The sequence below is a fragment of the Pseudochaenichthys georgianus genome, chromosome 9, assembly GCF_902827115.2.
Source record: "Pseudochaenichthys georgianus chromosome 9, fPseGeo1.2, whole genome shotgun sequence".
Classification (NCBI taxonomy): Eukaryota; Metazoa; Chordata; class Actinopteri; order Perciformes; family Channichthyidae; genus Pseudochaenichthys; species Pseudochaenichthys georgianus.
Window position 1 is genome coordinate 3,758,079 of NC_047511.1, and position 9,461 is coordinate 3,767,539.

The window sequence follows — 9,461 nt, forward strand, 5'->3', positions numbered from 1 at the left end:
TAATATCCAGGGGATGCATGCAGAGCTGTCATTGGCTGAGATAAGTCCGGCCGTGCGTAACGCCTCCACCGTTCCCGGAAATGCCTCTGTGGAGCCGTGGAGGACCCATCAGTGGCCGTGTCTCAATTCAGGGGTTGTATCCTTCGGGGTACGCAGCCTACGCGGTCCACGGAGGACCCAGCCCACGTAGACCGGGTAGGCTGGACCGAGCGGCCAACGAAATGAGATGGTCTAGCCCAGTGTTTCTCAAAGTGTGGTCCGCGGACCACTGGTGGTCCGTGAGCGCCCCCTAGTGGTCCGTGAGTATATTGGTAACATTTCACATTTGAAATAAATAAATACATTTAAGTTTTCCGCACTCTCGCGGGAATATCTCCGCAATGGAACGAGCTTAAGTTTCACTTTCTATTGCATGATAAAGCTCAGGGCAACACCTTCGTCACACATGTTGCCACTTGTTTGTACCATTTGCAGGCGATTTATAATCTGTTCTAGAAAAACGATGTGTTTTGGGATATTTGTGGAGTTAGGTGGTCCGCGAGTGTTTTTTTATTGGTTAAGTGGTCCTTGGTTTGAAAAAGTTTGAGAAACACTGGTCTAGCCTACGGAGGGCTTCGTATTTACGTCACGTGATACGTGATACTGTTCGGTTGCGCTGCTCCAGCAGCCTGCTAGCAAATTCTAACTCAGCTGAAAAGGATCCAGAAACTTTACTTTTACATTTTACATTTTTATTTTATATTATCACCGTCGGCGATGAATTAAAGAGGACCATGGCCAGGTAAATAAGATGAAGCTGTTCCTTTAGCCCCCAGTAATGTTACATTAGTAAGTTAACAAGTACATTATATATAGCTGATGTAATTTAATCATATTATTTCATATTTAAAATAAGTCTTAATTTTTCTGTAGGCCCACTAATAAAACAATGTTTTTTTAAATGAACAAAAGCATGTTGTATAGATTGATTGTCAACAATAGTAGTGTTCTAATCTTAGCTGTGATTCTAACAGTTTATATTCTCCTTCTTCCCCTAAACCTGCCCAGATGATGTCCCACTGACACCAGGTCAGCAGCACCGTGACCCCCGCTCTGCTGAAATACACAATTAAAAATGTTCTATGACCTTTATTTTGTATTAATAACATTAAACTGAAGACAGTTTAATGACCTAGAGATAACCTATTATTTCACTGCTTATGTACACATGTTGTAAATAATGGTTAAAACCTCAGTAAATGAAATAAACAATGTGTTTAACAATTACAATTTAATATTGTATTTTCATCTTATCACAAAGTAGAGGTAAGAATATATCCATCCTCTCTCTGCAGCTTCATGTCTTCTATTATTATAACTTTCATCATTGAGACAGAGGAAATCAATCATGTTATTTAACATCACCAGCAGTAACACAAATATCAGCAAAAGTGTGTTTATGGAGTTGTTTATTTGTATTGTATGTGCAGCAAGTATATAGAAGCAGCTGTTTGGGGAATCAGACAGACTCAAGCTATAATCGTTAGATATCTAGCTGTGGCAGTGGGGTGTGGTTAGCGCGCCGGCTGCTAGAGTGAAGGGAGTGGCTCGGCCGGAGGCCAGACAGCTGATCGGTAATCAGTGCCAGAATAAAAGCATGTCGACGTCGTAACCTGGTTCTGGTCTGTTTTGCAGTAGATGGGATCCTGGAAGGTCGCCAAAGGACCTGTGAATTCCATACGGGCAACGTTTGAGACCCGTGTATACTTTTGTTTGGAGCGAATAAACGCCTGTGATCAACCAACCTGCTCTTTCCGTCCCTATTTGAACCCTGTGTGAGCGGAGAGGCTCACAGTGGCGCCTGAACAGGGACATCATGTCGGAAGGAGAAACCCCGCTGGGTCAGGCCCTCCAACGTCTCGCTCACATGCAGGAGACCACCACAGCATTACAGCGACCCATAATCTCATGCCACATTTGGATATCATGGCTGACATGACACTTATCTTCAACATCACACTCTGTTTGCAAATAGTACATTTTCTTACATACATAAATGTCAAACTTGGTACCATTACATTACATTGCATTTTTTTTTACCATCCGGTAACATCAGAGCATCTTTACCTTCGTCGAAGAGTTAGCTGTAGCAGACTTCACGGAGAAGAGTTCTTGGGGGTACGATGGGATGTATAGCGCTTTCTTCAGAGTCACTTTACACCGTCGTCCCTCGCTGTCTATCAGACACATCTCTGCTTCTCCTCTGCCTTGCGCCACCCGTTTGCCAATTCGGCTTGAAGGTGCTGTCAAAAATCTTGAATTTCTTCTTATCGTTGATGATGTGAGACGACGCTCCCGTGTCCACGATCAATCCTTTTCTGTGGGTCTGTAGTTGTTGTCTCTGCTGGTCCCTTCAGCTTGCACTTTGATGGTGTAGTCACCTCCTCCCGCAGCTTCTCCGGTACCACCTGGCATGCTCGCGCACCGAGCGGCATCACCGCGGTCCCTTGCTTTTACAAAAGCTACACCAGACTTTCTTTCTGTCGTCATCTTTTCGATGGCCTTTCTCTCCGCATCGCCAACATGCGCTGACGTGTTGTTTGGCGGGCTGTCTCTTTGTTGCTGCTTGGACCCTCAGCACCCTCTCGCTCGTCTGAGGCTGGGGCTGAATCTTCGGAGGCCTCGAAGTTCCTCAACTTCGCCTTGAACTGTCCCAACGTTACTTCACTGTCACCGCCTGTCACCATTAGAGTGAACGGCTTGTATTTTTCGGGTAATCCCCGCATAACCATCGCCATCATTAGTCCCTCACTCGGTGCTTCTCCCGCGCTCCTGAGTGCCGTAATGATCTGCTCAGCTCGGATAATGTACTCTGTTACCGTCTCATTATCAGCTTTCTTCAGCGCAGTCATGGTTATATACAAGGTGGCGATCCGGGGTCTGCCTTTTCCAATATAGTGCTCCCGTAATACTCTGAGACTTTCTCGGTCCTTGTCCTTCGTGTCTCTGAATATCAGGCCTAAATTGGTATTGTGGAGTAGCGGCGCTAACTCACAATAGGCGTCAGCATTGAGCTTGTCGTCTTGAGCCCTCAGTGCCGCGGTCAGCTCTCCAGCGGGTGCTCGAAGGATGGTCTCCTTCAATCCCACTCTGTGCATGCAACACAGCATCCTCTCTTCCCAGAGCTCATACTCTTCTGCTTTCCCGTCAAACGTGGGCCACTTGCTCTTCCTCGTGGTTCCATTCGCCATGGCTTTTGCGTTTGTAGCTTCAGTAGCTTAGCTTAGGGCCTTGTTAGCTTAGCTTTAGCTTCCTTCGGTTCTCCCGATGCTAAACTAGCTTAACACGTGGCTAACTAGCTACTCCTATGCTAACCGTGCTAACAGGCAATCTTCTCGCCTTGTTATCGCACGTGCGTTTCAAACTGTAGAATAATTCATCGTATCTGGGCCCATAACCTGTTAGCAGATTTAGACTTATACCTTTTGTCTCCTGCAGCAGAAAGGTGAATAATCTCAGCAGTTCAAGTTTAGCCATTCATCACAGCGTTATTTATTATATGCACACATCTCAAGAGGCTTGAGGACAGAGAGAGAAGGGGCGTGACTTTCAACGGTCTTATACCCCAGGTAGTGACATCACAATCATGTGGTACAGCCCTAACCAATGAACACAGTTAGTAGTCGCAGCTACTTACATAAACAATATATGGTACACAGTAATACATGGAGCCATACACTATACATGTCTGTATGTTATATCTCAACAAATTGCCCTCCAGAAATTGACGTCAGAGGATGATCCGGAGGCATACCTGGACATCTTTGAGGTGCGCAGCTAGCCGCCCACAGCCTGCCAGCAGCCTCTCGGCATGTGTACCGGCATCTGAGGAAGGCCATCCTGGACCGGCTTGGCAGCACGCCAGAGGGAGGCGTGTGGCGCAGTGGGTTGTGCGTATGTGCACTGTGAGCCTCTCCGCACACAGGGTTCAAATAGGGACGGAAAGAGCAGGTTGGTTGATCACAGGCGTTTATTAGCTCCAAACAAAGTATACACGGGTCTCCAACGTTGCCCGTGTGGGAACCTTCACAGGTCCTTTGGCGACCTTCCAGGATCCCGCCTACTGCAAAACAGCCCAGAATCAGCTTACGACATGCTTTTATTCCGGCACTGATTACCTGATTCCGATCAGCTGTCTGGCCTCCGGCCGAGCCACTCCCTTCACTCCAGCAGCCGGCGCCCTAACCACACCCCTAACCACACCCGCTTACACTAACGGCCCGTCCACACTACAGCTTAAAAAAAAGCTTGGAGCTGGGCGTGTCTGAAGCTCGACCAACAACCAATCACATGAATCTCCCGCCCCTGACACACAAGCAGCGGTTTGATTGGCTAGAGCTTGTACTGGCATATGATTTGATTGGCTGACGCTTCCACCGAAAGCTTCAGAAGCTTCAAAAGTTGAACATTGCTCAACTTTTGCAGCCTGAAAGCCAGGAAAGCTCCGCTCTGCTTCCCACAATGCAGTTCAGCAAAAAGTGACGTCACCCCATTCAAAGTGAATGGGCAGACGCGTTGGAAACCGCTTTTGAAGCTGTCGAAGCTGTAGTGTGGACGGGCCGTTACTGAGAGCGGGAGGACAGCTTTCCCAAGAAGACACTGATGGAGCTATTGTGGTGGATGTTTAGGGGGAGGGGTTGTCATCTGCACTGTACGTATACTTCCAGGATTGTCCAGACTCATCTTTGCCCTCCCCCCTTCCTTACTGTATGCTTTATAGATATCATCATAGGCGGCGCGTGAGGCTCAGGTTTGGGAAGGCTAAATAACTTTTTTTACCTGACGCTGCCCGACTCCGGCATCTATAGAAAAGAGATCAACTCAGTGTGCGGAGTTTTATTACAGGATAACGGAAATACTGTTTAAACTGCCGTATGCAGAGAAGACGCTGACGTGTCGCACTTATCATTCATATCACATCATCAATCTGATCATCGATGATCATATAATATCATAATATATCATATATTTCCTTATCTGAGTCAGCTTCTCGAGCCGTATCTGGCCGTGCAACACTTACGGCCCGTCCACACTACAGCTTCAAAAAAAGCTTGGAGCTGAGCGTGTCTGAAGTAGTGATGTGTCGGTCGCTTTTAAGTGAACGACGGGAGCCGTCTCTCGCCCGCGAACGAGCCATTTTTGCGGAAGGATCTAGATCGGCATGAAGACACATTATGCAATGTGCACATTATCCCGCTTATTACACATGGCCACATTCTCAACAAAGTAACGTCATGACTCCCAATATTAATTTAAATGCTTTTATGGATTTAGAAAATGATTTTATTGATTTAGAAAATAGTTTTAGGTATTGATTTAAATTGACATGCATCCGCTAAGAAAAGTAGTCCGTTGTTACCGTTTGAACTAACGTAGCAACGGCAGGAACTGCTTCTATAGTGTTTTTGAGGAGCTTTTTGATTACAGATTTGAAAACATCGTTGCTTGCTTTAAAAGTAGCACAATTCATGATGTCAAACCTTGGAGAGTATCTAGATATCCCTGCCCTGATGCCAAAGGAACTGCACACTGAATATGTGTCGCCGTTTGATGTCTATGTCTGGACCGCTGCGTAAAAAGGAGGGTTTCTGCCCCATTACTTCTCTTCTTACTTCTATAAGAATAAAACACGGAGGACGGAGATCTCTTTTTGTCCCCCTCTTCTGACAGCCCAGCAGCTGATCTCAAAGCGCTCCCCTCTCCTGCAGGGGGGCGTGGTCAGCTGCAGCTCACAGAATCAGCCCCCTGCAAAAACAGGGCTGGAAAGAGCAAATAGAGCGAAATGAGTCATGGCTAAAATGCAGGATATTTTTGGTATTTTGAAAAAATACTATATTTATATACTTTATATAGGTCGATACAGTAGCCCCCCTTTTTTTTTTTTAAATAGTTTTTATAAGTGTTGCCATCTGTTTTGTGTAGCGTGGTTCTACAAGCAAGTCAATGCATTCATTGGGTGGTATCAGAGAGTTACACGGGTCTGTTAATGAAATGAAAACAATTGGCCACAGCAAATCATTTATATTAAATATGTAATTTTTACTTTTGAATACTTCAGTACAAAGGATGTCTTGAGTAATTTAAGTGATATATGTGTACACATATAAATCATTAGTAAAAACAGCGCTACATTTGATTTAATTAAAAGGTATAATATGTGGTAAACTGAAGAGCCCTTTGGGAGCCGAAAGAGCCGGCTCTTCTTGGTGAGCCGAGCCAAATGATCCGGCTCACCAAGAAGAGCCGGAATTCCCATCACTAAAATGAAGCTCGACCAACAACCAATCACATGAATCTCCCGCCCCTGACACACAAGCAGCGGTTTGATTGGCTAGAGCTTGTACTGGCATATGATTTGATTGGCTGACGCTTCCACCGAAAGCTTCAGAAGCTTCAAAAGTTGAACATTGCTCAACTTTTGCAGCCTGAAAGCCAGGAAAGCTCCGCTCTGCTTCCCACAATGCAATTCAGCAAAAAGTGACGTCACCCCATTCAAAGTGAATGGGCAGACGAGTTGGAAACCGCTTTTGAAGCTGTCGAAGCTGTAGTGTGGACGGGCCGTTACAGTGTCACATACTGTATGCAGAAGTATTATTTTAAGCAACACATTAGGTTGACGAAACACTCAACTCAAATGTAATTAAAGTCAGATCCACTCGTGTCTTAGCAGTGATATCATAAAACTGTTGTAGCCTACTAGCCTACGCTTTCAAACACTCGGTATTATTTATTTTTTAACCAGTTGTTCTGTATTCTCCTTGCAGCAACTATGTGGCTTGTATCCTGGATTATATGTTTAAGTCATGGATGTTCGAAATTCATATTTGTCTAATATTAGTTTACTTTTCATTAATGAAGTGTGACGCTGCGCTGTCAGTACACTTGTCCCTGTTTTTGATTGGTTAAATGTAGCTAACCCCGCCCCTTTCACGTGAACGCACTCTCAGCTGGAGAGAGAAACCCTGGCTTGATTTACCGAGTTGATAACCAGCGTCGTAGGACCGCTTAGCGAGATCTCGATTGTTAGTTTGTTGTTGTTAGTTTGTTTGTTACTCAAACATATCCAGGGTCTGTTGAACTGGCTTCGTAGTACAGGGCACAGGTGGCTGCATAGCAGCGCTAATGTCAAAGACACAAACATTATACTTTATATTTTTATTTTACCAGGATGCAGTGACACACATATTTGGGAAGGCTTAGCCTTCCAGCCTACAGCACCCGCCGCCCCTGGATATCATCCATTAAAGGCATGTCTTCCCAGTCGCTTTGCCTTCCAGCTGTCTCAGCACTTTCAGGGTCAGTCATTACCAGCGAGTCCCATGAACAGTCGGACCCTCGCGGGACCTTAGCCATTAATTGAATGCTGGGCAAACCTTACCATATGAGTGACCACAGTCCTGTTCATCATTGAGCTGACGGTTTATGATTACAGGCATTTGAGGAGTGGTTAAAATGAGTACAACTGATTCATGATGAAAATGTATGGAAACATTTAGTTTGTTGGAATAATACATTTAATTAAAGTCAACCTTTCAGCTTTTTCAGTGCAGTATTTTTCTTTTATAAATCAGATATCAACCAACTGCATTCAAAACTAAAAAAACAAGACAAAAAGACCGAGTAGTCTCAATGAAAACCACATAAAAGAATCAGGCATACGTCTACCTATAGATCTTTATTTTAAATTGTATTGTTACATTGTCATCTTGCTAGTAATCCCCATTTTTTTTTTTTTTAAATGTAACAGTAATCTGATGATGACTTATTTTAATGTAACTGTTAGGGAATACAGTAACTTCTTGTACTCCTGTTACATGTAATCAGTTACTCCCCAAACCTGTGGGTCATGTGGGCCAAAGGGCATCATGTGACCTGGGCTCTCACAGCTCCTGCTAGTAATCCCAATTGTTTTGGAAATATGCCAGTAGAGCAAGGCAAGTGTATTTATACTGCACCTTTCAACACAAGGTAACTCAACGTGCTTACAAAAAGGAATCACATCAAGAGCATCAGGAAATAGTGCAGCGGAAACAAATTATAAAATGGCATGGCTAATGTAACTCTAATGGAACACATTTATTTCGTATCCTGATTACATAATCCCATTGCATGTAATCCTTTTTTCCCAAGCCTGACAAAAATACACTCAGTGCTGGCCTGCGATCTGCCTCTTGTGACACAAATGTCCTTCCAAAAAGCCATCCTCCAAAATCAATTATTACTTCAGTCTGCGATAGGTCATCTTTCCTGATCCCCACTCTTCAGTCCACAGTCTCCTCCTGGCCTACTTCAGACACACACACACACACACACACACCACACACACACACACACACACACACACACACACACACACACACACACACACACACACACACACACACACACCACACACACACACACACACACACACACACACACACACACACACACACACACACGCACACACACATGCACGCGCGCAGACTTAATACATAATCATTTGTTTATTTGAAATGAGATGAAAACTAACTGTCACGTACAGTGGCGTAACAAGGTGGTGATTGGCCCCGGTGCAAATATTGTTTTCTTGTTTCCTTGTATCAGTAGGCGACTACTAGGCTATTACTCCACTACTTATTTTTCTGATGACTTTTTACTTTTACTTCTTTGTTGAACACAAATACCTGTACTTTCTACTTCTCTCATGTTGAACTCAAATACCTACTTCTCTCATGTTGAACTCAAATACCTGTACTTTCTACTTCTTACATGTTGAACTCAAATACCTGTACTTTCTACTTCTCACATGTTGAACACAAATACCTGTACTTTCTACTTCTCACATGTTGAACTCAAATACCTGTACTTTCTACTTCTTACATGTTGAACTCAAATACCTGTACTTTCTACTTCTCACATGTTGAACTCAAATACCTGTACTTTCTACTTCTCACATGTTGAACCCAAATACCTGTACTTTCTACTTCTCACATGTTGAACACAAATACCTGTACTTTCTACTTCTTACATGTTGAACTCAAATACCTGTACTTTCTACTTCTCACATGTTGAACTCAAATACCTGTACTTTCTACTTCTTACATGTTGAACTCAAATACCTGAACTTTCTACTTCTTACATGTTGAACACAAATACCTGTACTTTCTACTTCTCACATGTTGAACTCAAATACCTGTACTTTCTACTTCTTACATGTTGAACCCAAATACCTGTACTTTCTACTTCTTACAAGTTGAACTCAAATACCTGTACTTTCTACTTCTTACATGTTGAACCCAAATACCTGTACTTTCTACTTCTCACATGTTGAACACAAATACCTGTACTTTCTACTTCTTACATGTTGAACCCAAATACCTGTACTTTCTACTTCTCACATGTTGAACTCAAATACCTGTACTTTCTACTTCTTACATGTT